This window comes from Mastigoproctus giganteus, chromosome 11 (genome assembly GCF_048544385.1).
Source record: "Mastigoproctus giganteus isolate SK-2022 chromosome 11, ASM4854438v1, whole genome shotgun sequence".
Lineage (NCBI taxonomy): Eukaryota > Metazoa > Arthropoda > Arachnida > Uropygi > Thelyphonidae > Mastigoproctus > Mastigoproctus giganteus.
This window is the reverse complement of record NC_143585.1, coordinates 160,969,300-160,984,967: the sequence shown is the minus strand read 5'-3', so window position 1 is coordinate 160,984,967 and position 15,668 is coordinate 160,969,300. Positions and strand designations below refer to the sequence as shown.

General features: G+C 37.0%; 1 protein-coding gene and 1 pseudogene across 1 annotated transcript in view; one reads left to right on the top strand and one right to left on the bottom strand.

Moving 5' to 3' along the window:
- Arp1 (Actin-related protein 1) overlaps positions 1–15,668 on the top strand; it is a 341,295-nt gene that overhangs the window by 220,654 nt on the left and 104,973 nt on the right. The gene's annotated exons all lie outside the window — the stretch shown is intronic.
- On the bottom strand, positions 8,609–10,767 carry LOC150078541 (large ribosomal subunit protein mL45 pseudogene; annotated as a pseudogene).

Here is a 15,668-nt window from a genome sequence, read left to right as displayed (position 1 = left end):
TGAGGTGATTATTCTGAGCAAGATGAAGAATCCCATTGGCATTGAGCATGCTCAAACCATTCAAAGCCTTATACACCTCTATCAGATCACCTCGCCGGTGCCTAGTCTCCAGACTCTGTAATTTGCAAAACTTAAGCCTTTCTTCGTAAGAGCAACCCTTTGTTCCATTCACTAATCTTGTTGCCCTTCTCTGTACCCGTTCCAGCAGCTCTACATCCTTCTTGAAATGAGGCCTCCAGACCTGTATACAGTACTCTAGGTGTGGCCTGACCATTGCCTTATACAAGGGAATAATCACCTCCTTATCCCTGCTAGAAAAATTCCTGTATATCATTGACAAGACACCATGAGCTACTCTTGCAGCTCGTCTACACTGCTCAGAGAACTTCATATCTGCCTGCACAATTACCCCCAGGTCCTTTTCATTCTCCACCACTGTCAGTGTAGAACTGCAGAGTTGATACGTTGCTCTGGGGTTACTGTTTCCCATATGTAGTACTTTGCATTTGTCAATGTTGAACTTCATTTGCCAACTCTCAGCCCATCTGTTCAAAATTTTCCAGATTCTGTTGCAGCAGCATAGCGTCAGTAGTGTCCTTAACAACCCTGCCAACCTTTGTATCATCTGCAAACTTGGACATTAAACTTGATATCCCATCATCAATATCATTCATAAACACCGAAAACAACAACGGACCCAACACTGAACCCTGAGGAACTCCACTAATAACATTAGTCCACGTTGAGCAGTGTCCATTGATTACCACTCTCTGTCTTCTGCCACTCAACCATCCCCTTATCCATAGCAGCAATTTGCCTCCAGTGCCACACTGCTTCAATTTGTGCAGCAGTCTTCCATGTGCAACAGTATCAAAAGCCTTTCTTAGTAAATCTACTTGCTTAGTAAATCTGCAGATCTCCTACCATTAATGTGATTAGTGCCAACGTGTACAATGATATCGCCTATTCTGCCCTTAAAAGATGTTATCGCCTCTACAATGTCATCAACCTTTGCCACTGGCAGACATACCCTGGTCCTATTCCACCTATCCTTTTTTGCGCAGTAGATTTCCCGTTTCCCTGACAATTGAGTCACCAAATAATAATTAGTTCCTGTGGGACCAGCGCATTCTGCCTGGAAGGTTGCTGCTATGTTGCCTTTTGCTTAAGCGTGTGCTCTGGTGTTGAGTTGGGCAGCTGAGAACTTGATGGATCCCCATTTTAATTCCTTCGAGAGCATCGACCCAACTCTTCAAGCTCTCACAGATGCCCATCAGAATACCGAGTTTACGCCTAATTTCTTCACTTTTCTATGAAGAAATGTGAAGCACTAGCACACACAAAGCCATCCTACACCTAGCACACACAAAGATATCCTCCATGGCTAGATCATATCCTGTTCGAGAGAGATCTGCAAACATGTTGCATTTTGCACATTTTTTTAGACTGCGATGCATTGGAGAATCATCATGTATGGTTCTCCCATGAACCACACCACTTTCGCTACTTTGCCCAAGTTGCTTTGCTGCTCTAGTCTGGATAATGAGTTCCGTTTAAATACAATTTAATTAACAATAAAAATTAAAAGGATTTATAAATTTAATTTATAAGTTTTAGTATAATAAATGTATAATATATTGGTACTATTGCAAATTGGATTAAGAATAAATATGTAACAAATAAATAAAGGAAGTTTTTGAGCCATAAATGTAAATACAAGAAAGTGTGTAATTAGTTTGCCAAGCTAGGAATGTAAAACCTAACCTTATTGTGGACCCTTGGCTGAGAGAGGCAATTTTGAAATAGGGAAAGTTAATATTGTACTGTAGTTGTTGTGTGAGATGTAATAATAATTTTTAAAAAATTTAGAAGAAAGATAATTATTTGGGAATTAGAATAACAATGCCATTAGATAGCAGAGACTAATTTTATAGCCATAAGAAGACTAGTAGTTAAAATAGCAAAGAATAGATAAGAATTAGAGCCTGGATAAATAGCCAGCTTTTAAGTGAAAATGTTAAAATTAATAAATCATTAACATGGTATGGCATAAGTTTAGATGATATACAGGTAACCCTCGTATAACATGGTAGTTAGGTTCCTATAAAAAAACAGTGTTAGCATTAGCAAAGGCACATGATGCAAGAAAGCAAGCTTATATAGCATCAGCCAAAAAAAAACCCTTATTTCACCCATCCACTTGTTCCAAATGTTTGTCAAGTTCTGCCTTGAATCTATTTAAGCTATCAACTTCTACAACGACAGATGGAAATTTGCTCCAGCAATCAACCACCTGCTGGCTATAGGCAAACTTCCGCACATCTATCCTACAACCGTCTTTCCTCAATTTGAATTTATGCCCTCTCAGGTGATTATTCTGAGCAAGAGGAAGAATCCCATCGGCATTGAGCATGCTCAAACCATTCAAGCCTTTATACACCTCAATCAGATCACCTCGTAGGTGCCTAGTGTCTAGACACTGTAATTTGCAAAACTTAAGCCTTTCTTTGTAAGAGCAACCCTTTGTTCCATTCACTAATCTTGTTGCCCTTCTCTGTACTTGTTCCAACAGCTCTACATCTTTCTTAAAATGAGGCCTCCAGACCTGTATACAGTACTCAAGGTGTGGCCTGACTATTGCCTTATACAAGGGGATAATCACCTCCTTATCCCTGCTAGAAAAATTCCTGTATATCATTGACAAGACACCATGAGTTACTCTTGCAGACTGTCTGCACTGTGCAGAAAACTTCATATTTGCCTGCACAATTACCCCCAGGTCCTTTTCATTCTCTGCCACTGTCAGTGTGGGACCACAGAGTTGATACGTTACTCTGGGATTACTGCTTCCCATATGTAATACTTTACATTTGTCAATGTTCAACTTCATTTGCCACCTCTCAGCCCATCTGCTCAACTTTTCTAGAGCCTGTTGCAGCAGTGTAATGTCATTAGTGTCATTAACAACCCTGCCAACCTTCGTATCATCTGCAAACTTGGACATTAAGCCTGATATACCATCATCAATATCATTTATAAATACAGAAAACAACAATGGACCCAATACTGAACCCTGAGGGACTCCACTAATAACATTAGTCCACAAAGAGCAGTATCCATTGATTACCACTCTGTCTTCTCCCACTCAACCATCCCTTTATCCATAGCAGCAATTTGCCTCCAGTGCCACACTGCTCCAATTTTTGTAGCAGTCTTTCATGTGCAACAGTATCAAAGGCTTTTCTAAGATTCAAATATATGATATCAAAGTTATTCTTTTCATCCAGTTCCTTTGTGACTACATCATAGTATCCAATCAAATTAGTCCGGCAAGACTTTCCCTTAACAAAACCATGCTGTGTCCGAGCTATAACTGAAGTCTTGTCTAGATGATCCTGCAATGCTTCTTTAACCAATTAATTTCCCTGGAACAGAAGTTAAACTAACAGGTCTGTAATTACCTGTGTCTCCCTTTGATCCTCCTTTGTGGATTGGGGTCACATTTGCACATCTCCAGTCCATGGGTACCTCCCTTGAGTCCAGGGAAGCTCTGATAATTATGGCTAAGGGTTTGCTTACTTCCTTTGCTGCCTCCTTTAATATAACTGGATAGATTATAGAGAAATTATTGAAGATAAACACAAGGCACCTGGGGTGCCTTGTGTTTATCTTCAATAATTTCTCCTCCACTTTACCCTCAGTTATTACAAGATTATCTAGCTTACTGCCAGAGTTGAATACACCTGGCATTCCCCTCCTTGAATAACTCCTTATGTGTGAATGTCGATGCAAATTATTCATTCAGTTTGTTAGCTACGTGAGCAGGATCATCAACAGTTGAACCATCGATATCAAGTGTACCAATCCAATTCATCTCCTTCCTTCTAGTGTTATACGGGACTAGGAACCAATACAAAAAGTGGGTTACATTCCAAAAGCTAACAGAAATACATAATTTTTTATAACTATCAGAAACTTAATTTTTATTAAAAATAGTAATAACTGAACAAATGTCTTACAAACTGTGATGCATATATGCCATACATATATATACATATGTGATACATATATACAATGTACGTTTTGTTTTCACAATCAAATGAGAATGTTTTCTCTATTGAAGGATATCTTCACATTTGGACTTTATTTTGCAGCGTCTAGAATCCATGTATCTTCTGCTCTCTTTAAAATATCAATATTCTGGGATTTTCTGCTTTTGCTTGATAGATCTTTGTAAATTCCTGGTATGGAGCAAAGAATTTTTGAAGCTTCCTGTTTAGCTTTTTGTTCCTTTCAGTCGAAGGATCTGCATTCAAAAAAAAAAATAATAATAAAATAATAAATAAGATTCTAATTGCTTGCCTTATGCTTTTTAGTGTAAAATTTGGAACTTCAGAATTTTCATCCGTGTTATCATCCTCTGAATTGATTTTGTTTACCTCCGATGCCATTTCCACCAATTCTGCTCTGCCAGCCTCTTTTCTACCAGTAATTATTGAACATCTTCAGTAGTCATATCAACAAAACCCTCCCTTCGTACTGACTTAGCAAGTTCTACTATCGTATGATTCTGTTTTCTGCCAGTTGGACCATATTTCTTAAATGAACTGACTCTGTCCATACATTTTTCCAACATGCACGTGTTGACGGTTTCACATCTTTGAGCGATAAAGCTATGATTCTGATGCAGTCCACAATTGAAAAATGTTCCCATGCCTCCATCACTTCGATAGATTCAAAATCAATTTTTACCAAAATCCATTGTAACGATTTTTAAAGGTGGATAACCTTGATCTAATGGCTGAATTAAAGAAGTTGTATTAGGTGGTAGGAATATTACTTCAACATTTTGGATGACTTAGCTCTTTTGGATGGCCTGGCGCATTATCCAATAGTAATAAAATTTTGAAATATAGATTTTTCTGCTTTAAATAGTTTTCCACAGCTGACAAAAAACAGTTTAGAATCCCTTCTTTAAATATATCAGCAGTTACCCAAATTATGCCTAATTTCCTTAGGCATAATTTGAGTAACTGCCAAGGTGGAATTTAATTTAGGGCTGGAATTTAATTCCCAACAAAGCTTCTTAAGAACAAAGTTTAGTAATACATATCTGGAAAAATTTATAAACGATCAACTAAAAACCAAAATCACCTTGTAAAAACCTTTTTATGGTGTCAGACAAGCACAAATTCGTTAACACAGAACCTAACACGGGGATTTCCCAACAAAATAAACTACTGGGATTTCCCAATCATTCTTTTTCTATTATTATTTTTTTTTTTTGCATAACGACTAGCGAGTCAACAGCGTGGATTCACAAAAAAGAATGCAAATGTCAAAAAATTACATTCAACATAATAGCAGGGTTTCCCTCACACAAAAGCTGAAAAATACCGTGTTATGCGCAGTTTGCCACAATTCTCTAACCAATTCTCTGTTAGAGTGAAACCAGGATAAGTACATACCGTGTTGTGCAAAGATTTCTGCAATTTATCAATCGTATTAGAGCGAAACTGTGTTGTTGAATTACGGTGTTACATGGCGGTTGCCTGTACTAAATAATATATTATCCCTTTATATAAGTTACGGATAATATATAATATATTATCTATAATAGATATATATAGATAAAGAAGAAAGAATGAAAGTGTAAAGAATTTGAAGACCTAAGTGATTTGTATGTTAAATAATAAAGTATTAATGAAGTACAAAAAAATTATAACATAATAAAGTATTAATGAAGTACAAAAAAATTATATTATAAAAACTAATAAATTATTACCATAATCAATATAAAAAAATTATAACTAAATAAAGAGTAATAAAGAATAATAAAAACTAATAAATTATTACTATAATCAATATCTATATAATATCAGTGTAAAGAATAATAAAAATTAATAAATTATCACCATAATCAATATCTATATAATATTGTTGTAGATACACCATAGATAACTCTGAAGAAACTACTATGGTAGTGTGGGAGGCATCATTTGCTCTGTATCTCATATTGTGCTCTTCCTTCACAACGAGTTGCAATGGTATTGCACTACCTCGAATAAGTAATGCTTCACTAATAGAGAAGACTATTGTTACTTATTCTCAGTGAGCACCACCCAGACGGCACCGTTGCAAAGCTATTGGCCTATCATCCGTGGGTGGGCAAGTACCCTGGTATTGCAGACATGACAACCCAGTTGTGAAGATAATCACACAATATTAGAGATGCCAAAAGGTGTACATTTTAATATTTAAAAATAACTAAATGCACAAGGCATAATACATTAAGAGTTTAATATCTATATATGATAACGGTGTAGATACACCAAAAATAACTCTTAAGAAACTACGATGGTAGTTGTTGTAGTAGGTATCATTTTTAAATACCATAATATATAACATATTGGTAATGTTATAGTGGGTTTGGTAATGTTATAATCGACAAAAGTGATTATAAAAGTTTGGGACCCTTTTTGGCTGTGTTTCTTCGTTTTTTTATTTTTTTTTTTTTGTAAAGTACAGTAAACCCTCGATTTAACGGACTAATAGGGGAGAAGGGGTGTCCGTTAATGCTGCAAGTCCGTTAAATTGAATGTAACCTGGGGGGGGGGGGCATTTTTTATTGTTCTTAATGTTCTAATGTTCTAAAAAAAAGCTTTAATACAATATACAGTACTGTACAATATAAAATTATGTTGCAATTTGGCCTTTGATTTACAGATATCAGAAATAGTTTGTTTTTTGATGCCGTAAATTTCACAAACACATGCTACTGAGACGCCTTGTTCTAATTTCTGTGTCACGTTTAAGTTCACATGCTTTCTTTTAACTCTTCTATCACTTGATGCCATTTTAAATTGTAAGGATTGCAAAATTATTTAATGAATAAAAAATTTTGCAATCCTCACAATTCAGAAATCACAGAAACAGTGTGTATGCAACCTGACCACACGATAGGTTGAGGCAGACTGAAACCGAAACAGAGTGAGTTGGTAGACCTGCAGTTTAGTGTCCCGAGTCACGTTCAGCTCACAAGTTACCACCTGCTCTTATCTGTAATCTGGGAAAACAGTTATTTGAACACGTTTTCAGAAAGAATAAAAAACAATTTCTTGAATTTGATTATAAAAATAAAAGTAGGTAATTATCAAAACAATAATGGAAATAGGTAATTATTATTATTTTTTAATTAATAATAACGCTGAAGTTTTGTATAACCTAAAAAAAATAATATAGTTGAGATTAATATGTACATTTCTGTGTTATTATTCGTCTGGTCCGTTAAATCCGTTATGTCGGGGTTAAATCAAGGGTTTACTGTACTATACAAAAAATAATAATAATAACGAAGAAATACAGCCAAAAAGGTTCCTAAACTTTTATAATCACTTTTGTCGATTATGTAATGGCTTTAATATAATTACTTTAAACAGCTGTACAGACAACCATTCATTATAGTCAGGTAGAGTCTGATCTACTGGTCCATACTCCAAAACTTTCCAGATTTTCTTTTCAGATATTGGCTTATAGGTTGGTTATCCACACAAATAATCTTCTGTATAGAATCCAACTTCTTTTTTTTTTTTTTTTTTTCATCCTAAATAACTCTGTGCCATAAGTAATGATTGGGGGTAAGATTGCTTATAATAAGTTCACGACCCTTCCGCTTTAAGCCTGAGTTGGTGTGGCTCATTTTTGCTATCATTCTATTGTAATTTCTCACTTTTTTGGCAATATACACTAGATGTGTTTAGAATGTCAGTTTTTGTTAAAGATGACTCCTAAATACTTCAGTTCTGTCATCTCAGTTTGGTCATTGTTTTACCAGAAATTTTTATCTGTGGTCACCTGCAGAACTGTCCTTTGATTAGCATAGATTTGATATTGGTTTCAAAAATTTTTAGTTCATGGAATTTTGCCCAGTCGTCCAGGATGTTTAGAGCATAGTTTGTCTGATATTCTAGTCTAGCTGTGGTCAGCCATGACAAGCAAGACAAGGTCATCTACAAAGGCAAAACCTGTCTATATTGCCAATATCCATTGCCAGGAAATTCATCCAGGACTAGGTACCAAAATATGGGGCCCAAAACTGAACCCTGGGGCCATCCTTGGATTACTGTATATGAGTAATACAGTAGAACCTCGGTTATCTGGAAGTCAGTTATCTGGAATAATTTGAAAGGCTGATTTTTCTTCTTTTTTTTTAAATTTTTTTATTAATGGTAGTATTTGAGACAAATGTTTATTATGCTAAGAGGGTATTTCTGTCTTTTTTTTACATTGTATATCTGGTGAAATGTTGGATTAGGACTGATGGGTTTTCTCGGAAACCATGAGTGATAAGTTAAGTCATTCCCTTCTGTGAAACCAATTTTCCATGACACGTTTTGTTCTCTTTATTTCATATTATGTTTAGTTTAGCTCCAGAATTCTGTAAGAATAATAAATATGATCTTTATTGTAAGGTTCATAGGTAAATGCAGGTACGCTAACTTTTTAAACCCTATACGGCACTAAGCCAGGGGTTTTTAAGGTTTTAGCTTATTTTATTAATTCAGAATATCTACACATTTCATACAAACACAACACAATAGCACTAATTTTATGCTGCACTAGTTCTTTTCTGTATCTCTTCCTCACTATCTTGCTTTACCTTTTCAGTTTCTTTTGATTTTGTTTCCCTTTCGTCAAATGTTACATTAGGAATGTAAAATGTCTTGAGAATTGGATCTTTTCTTGGCATCCAGTCTGGAATTATCTTGGCATGAATACGCCAAGTTCCATATTCATCTGCAATATGTTTTTTAAACACAACATGTTCTAATACATCTTTAATAACAGATTCACTTCCATGCATTAGTCGACCACATTTGTCATAAATAGCTAGTGTCTGTTGTGTATTAAACCGTACAGGGCAAAGTTATTTTCAGGTTGTATTAGGGCATGCAACGAACCTGAACAGCTCAAGGTGGTTCCAAAGACTGAATAAATTTCCAGCAAATAGTTTTGTAAGACACATTTTCCATCATTTCAACATAACACCGTCCAGGCACCAACTCGTGTAATTTATCTGTGTCATTCACCAATAAAGTATAATTTGCAGCAAGATAAATTTCCTCAGCTTTAGCAGTAAACTCTTGGACATCATAATCATAAGATCAAATTTTCCATAAAGCCATACAAGACTTTTGCTCAAAAAACTCTATTTTTTGCTTTGTTCCTGCCATGGTAACAAGCGACACTTTTCCATCGCCTTCAGGAGGAACATATGGTTCAGTTCCGTCACCTGTACAACTGAGATAGATGGGCTTTTCTGTCCATCTACGTGGTGGTGGTGCAATCCCTTTCTCTTTTAACTTTGCCCTAATCTCTTCTTCTGACATCTTTTCTTTTCGTGCAGCCTCAGAATGAGGTAGCTCAACCTTTAAAAACTTTTTAGCTCTTTCTTTCTTTCTTAAATTTTGGATTCCAGTTCTTTCTTCTCCATTGATAACATGCCTGTTAGAGGTGCAGGCTGAAAAGGCTTAATTAAGTTTCCTATAAGATCATCACTAAAAGCACCTCCCGTATTGCACGAAGTAACTGCAAATTTTTGTGTGTTCTTTAAACTTAACAGTATTCTGTTAAGTTTCAAATATCGTGTTAGTCACAAATATCGTCCTGAAACTGCAATTTATTATTTTTCTCAGTTTTTTTATCGTAAAATGTCAAAAAAAGAAAAGCTGAAAGGGCAGAAAACCAGGAAGAATGCGATATAATCAAAGTGATATTGTTAAGGAACTTGAGAGGTTTCGCAGCAAAAAAAAAAAAAAAAAAAAAAACGTTCACAAAAAACAAAACAAAAAATGATCAAACATTATTTTAAAAAATTACTTTAAATTTTTTTCCACATAAAATTTGCAGTAAAATACCAATCTGAATATACATACATATGTAAATGTGCAAATTTTTAAGTTATTATTTTGTTAAATTAATAAATTTTTTTTTTTTTTTCACGCTCTTTAAAGTCTTTTGCTTTTACCTTAATACATTAAAACAGAATTTATTTAATTTTGCCTTACGTTGGATTATCCGAAAGAGGTCTGACATTAATTATTCTGGAAAACTGATACTCTACTGTACTTAGATAGTGGGTTTTAACTGTAATCTATCTGTTTCTGCGGTAATCCTTGATACCATTATGAAGATTTCACATGATCTCCCAATCATGAGGTGTCAGTACTCCAGCAAAGTCAGTTGATATTGTGAACAGGTATTTTTCTTGAGCATTTTGTGAAGCCTTAATGAGGCAATTTATTATGTCTTTGAGGTTTAAAGCTGAATTGCTTATCTGTTTGCACTGGAGTAGTGAGTATCTAGTTTGCAGAGCATTACTCTTTCCAATATCTTGCCCAGTACTGGTAACAGGACAATAGGTCTATATGACTTTAGGTTATTAGGTAATTTTTCTGTGTTCTTTAATATAAGGCAAACATTTGCTTGTTTCCATGCTGTTGGGAATACACCCTTATTTAAGCAGTTATTATAAAATTCTAATAGGTGGTCTGGAAAGCTAATTGTAAATTCCTTTTTCATTTCAATTTCTATTAAATCATCAAGTGGGCATTTATGAACTTTAGTTCTCTTAACTGCAGCAGATAATTCCTCCGAGTTAAATGGTGGTTCTGTAGATGATGTTATATATCTATAATTTTCAGCATATATTTTGGTCTGTTCCTGGTTAAGGGGATGGGTATCATTAGGAAACACAGAGAATAACATTTAAGATGTTACTCATTGTCTCCTCCTAGGTGTGGGTTGGTTGTCCATTTGGAGAGCCGATGGTGTTTACCACATCTCCCTATGGCAGTTTGTTAGTGGCATTACTGGAAGTACCAACAGGACTCTGCCAGGATTCCTTTTCTTTTGCCATGTATAACTATTTCTCAGAGAGCAGTATGGCTCCCTCTGGGCATTTACCTCAGCTTGTTGGCAACTGGCTTGAGATCGCTGAGTGGCTTTTTTGGTTGCCTGGTTGACCCTTCGTTTCAACTCAGGGTGCCACCAGGGGCATTTTTGACAGTTAAATGGTGGTTCTCTAGATGATGTTATATATCTATAATTTTCAGCATATATTTTGGTCTGTTCCTGGTTAAGGGGATATGTATCATTAGGAAACACAGAGAATAACATTTAAGATGTTACTCATTGTCTCCTAGGTGTGGGTTGGTTATACATTTGGAGAGCTGATGGTGTTTACCACATCTCCCTTTGGGAGTTGGTTAGTGGCATTATTGGAAGTACCAACAGGACTCTGCTAGGATTCCTTTTCTTTTGTCTCATTTGCCGCGTATAACTATTTCTCAGAGAGCAGTATGACTCCCTCTGGGCATTTACCTCAGCTTGTCGGCAACTGGCTTGAGATCGCTGAGGCTTTTTTGGTTGACCCTTCGTTCCAACTCAGAGTGCCACCAGGGCACCCTGAGTTTGAAATTTGTTCATTTGTTCTGATAATGTTCTTGGTTGCTTCTTTTTCATACAGGCTGATGCTATATAAGCGTTTTTGGCTGAGGGTTTTTTTTTTTTTTTTTTTTGGCTGATGTTATATAAGCAAGCTTATATAGCTGATGCTATATAAGCTTGCTGCTGATACTATATATTTCCACTTGCAGTCTGCCAAACCCCATGTACTTTTTCTGACTGAATCTCAGTTATCGGTTGATTCAAATACTGCTCATCTGAGATGCCCAAATTATTCGTTGTATGATTCCTTTCGCCTCAAAGGTGGTACATGTGCATACGTCCGTTCTGATATTCCCTGTCAGAGACTTGGCAATTTGGAATCTCCTCTCTTTGATCTTCTCTGGCTTAAAATCTCTCTACCCCATTGTGTCAAATTCATCTGTTGCCTCTACCGTTCTCCCAACTCCACTAATCACTTGGAGCTCTTCTTCCTCTCTTTGCAACTTGACTTTCTCCTATCCAACTTTCCTAACAGTGAGGTATTTTTTCTTGGTGATTTTAATGTTCACAACTCCAGCTGGCTTCCATTTTCTAGCCACACCGACCCAGCAGGTCAAGATGCTGAGGCTTTTGCAATTACTAATGACCTAGCACAGATTGTTCATTTACCTACAAGAATACCGGACAATCCTAATCATACAGTCAATACGCTTGATCTTTTTCTCACAAACAACCCTTCTAAGTACAGGGTCGAAGTGAGAGGTCCTTTAGGCACTTCAGATCACAACTTGGTGATTGTCTCTTCTCCAATGGAACCTTTATCTCATGGCTATTCCCAACCTCATGTTGTTTGGCATTACAAGAATGCAAAATGGGATGACCTGCGAGACTTCTTTTCTTCTTTTCCATGGTCGGATTACTGTTTCAAAATTTCTGATGTCAACATTTGCTCAGATCGTGTCAGTGAAATTATTCTTGCAGGAATGAAATCCTTTATCCCACACTCCACTTTAAAATCTCATCCTTTATCTAAACCTTGGTTTTCCAATAAATGTGCTAAGGCTGTTCAAGAGAAGAATGTTGCATATCGTAAATGGCTTGTTTCTAATTCTTCAGTTTCATTTTCTGCCTACACCAAAGCTCGCAACAATTGTAAAGCAGTTATTAATCAGTCCAAACTAGAGTTTGAACAGGCTAAGAGCAGAAAACTTGCTTCTTGCCCTAATGGTAGCCGAGCATTCTGGTCTCTTGCCAAAGCTATTGGTCGCAACTTTTGCCCATCTCTGCTCCCACCCCTGTCCAAACCAGATGGTTCTGTTGTCACTTCAGCCAAGAATAAAGCTGACCTGCTAGCATCCCATTTTTCTTCCAGCTCATGTATTAATGATCTTGGTAAAACACCTCCCACCATTCTCAACACGCTCCATTCAATGCCTCCTGTGGTCTTCCGTCAAAAAGATATCATAAGGATTTTGATGAATCTTGATGCTAAGAAAGCTCCAGGTCCTGATGGTATTTCTCCACTTGTTCTCAAAACCTGTGCTCCTGAACTTACTGCTATTCTTTGCCACCTTTTTTCACTTTCTTATTCCAAAGGTGTTTTTCCTTCAGCTTGGAAATTTGCTCATATCCAGCCAGTTCCTAAAAAGGGTGACAAATCTCTACCATCCAATTACCGTCCCATTGCAATTACTTCTACTCTTTCTAAAGTAATGGAGAAATCAATTAATCGCCAGCTCTTAAACTATCTAGAAACCTTCCGTCTGATCAATGATCGCCAGTATGGATTCCGCCAGTTTCAGTGAAACACAAGTACTCGTGACATCTCAAAGGTTTTTGATCGTGTTTGGCATAAAGGTCTTCTAAACAAACTTCCATCTTTTGGTTTGCCAACTGTTTTTAGTAATTGGTTATCCAGTTTTCTCTCTGATCGCTCACTGAGGGTGATGGTAGATGGCTCTCTGTCTTTAACTTCTCCACTAATGCCGGTGTCCCCCAAGGTTCAGTTCTTTCCCCCACTCTTTTCCTCTTGTATATTAATGACCTTCTTCCATTGATTGGAAATCCTGTCCATAGTTTTGCCGATGATAGCACATTGCATTCCACTTTCCATTTTGAGAAACCTTGTCCTGCTCAATCAGCTTCAACTTCTCAAAAATCTGCTACCAATTCCTTAAATGTCGATCTTCAGGTAATTCTCCAGTGGGGCAAAGACAACTTAGTTGATTTCAACCCTTCTAAAACTCAGTCTTGTCTTATTTCTCACAAAAAGGATTCTTCTACTCCTATGCTTATCTTTAGTGACACTCCGATTTCTAGGCAAAATGATGTATCTCTTTTGGGGATTACCCTGACTTCTAATCTCTCTTGGCACAAGCACATTACAAATATTGCTTCCTCTACATCTAAAAAACTTGGTTTTCTCTTTCGCTCTCGGCATTACTTTTCTTCCAAACAGCTGCTCACTCTGTATAAATCGCAAATCCGCCCTGCCATGGAATATTGTTCCCACATCTGGGGTGGTGCCCCCAAAACCTCTCTCAGGCTTCTTGATTCCATTCAGAAGAGGGCAGTTAGGTTAATTAATGATTCATCTCTAACAGAGTCTCTCCACTCGCTTTATCATAGACGTACTGTTTCTGCTGCATGCCTCTTCTACAGATACTTCCATGGGCACTGTTCTTCTGGATTGGCTTCTATAATTCCCGCTCTCTCTTTCAAAACAGTCCGAACACATGCCGCCACCAGTCAACATCCATTTATTGTCCAACTTCAAACCCACAGAACCAACTTTTCATCTTCTTCATTTAATCATTCAACTGCCGTTTTCTGGAACAACCTTCCTTCATACGTATTTCCTGAAAATTACAATCTACAGAAGTTAAAGTCGAATGTCAACAAATATCTTCTTTCGTCTTCTCTACCTCCAACCCAAGCACGGTACTAAGTACTATAGGTTCTAATACCTCTCGTGTTTGGGGTTCACATAAAAAAAAAAATATATATATATATATATATATATATAAGCAAGCTTATATAGCATCAGCCAAAAAAAAAAAAAAAACCCTTCCCATTTCACCCATCCATTCATTCCAAATGTTTGTCTAGTTGTGTGCCGACCGGGCTAGCCGGGTTGGTAAAGTGCCTGCCTGGCAACCCAAAGGTCGCGGGGGTCGATTCCCGCCTCGGGCTTGGATCAAAGTACTGAAAAAACCTTGGGAGGTGCAATATGGCCACAGAAGCCGATGCGCCAACAACTACTTAAAAAAAAAAAAAAAAAAAAAAGTCTAGTTGTGACATGAACTTATTTAAGTTGTTGACCTCCACTACAACAGATGGAAGTTTGTTCCAACTATCAACCACCCACTGGGTAAAGACAAATTTCTGCACATCTATTCTAAATTGTCTTTCTTTAATTTGAATTTCAGGTGAGTAATCTGAACAAGAGGAAGAATCCCATTAGCAATGAGCTTGCTCAAACCATTCAAGACCTTATACACCTTGATTAGATCACCTCACAGGTGCCTAGTCTCCAGAAGCTGCAATTTGCAGAACTTAAGCCTTTCTTGGTAACAGCAACCCTTTGTTCCATTCACCAATCTGGCTGCCCTTCTCTGTACTTGTTCCAGCAGCTCTACATCTTTTCTAAAATTCCAGACCTGTATACAGTACACAAGATGTCTCCTGACCATTATCTTATACAAGAGGACAATTGCCTCCTTATCCCTGCTAGCAAAATTCCTGTATATCATTGACAACACAACATGAGCTACTCTTGCAGCCTATCTGCACTGCTCAGAAAACTTCATATCTGACTGCACAATTACCCCAGGTCCTTTTCATTCTCTATACTCTGAGTATAGTACCCCCCCAGTTGATACGTTACTCTGGGGTTACTGCTAGCCATATGCAGTATTTTACATTTCAGTTGATACCTCTGAGCCCATCTGCTCAACTTTTCCAGATCATGTTGCAGTAGCATACTTTCACTGCTGTCATTAACAACCCTACCAAACTTTGCAACATCTGCAAACTTAGACATTAACCTGTTATACCTTTATCAATATCATTGATAAATGCCAAAACAAAAATGGGCCAAACACCAAAACCTGGGGGACTCCACTAATAACATTAATCCATGAAGAGCAGTGTCCATTGATAACCACTCACTGTCGTCTCTGCGGCGCCTCCGTAGCCAGGTGGGAAGGAGCAGCAGTGCG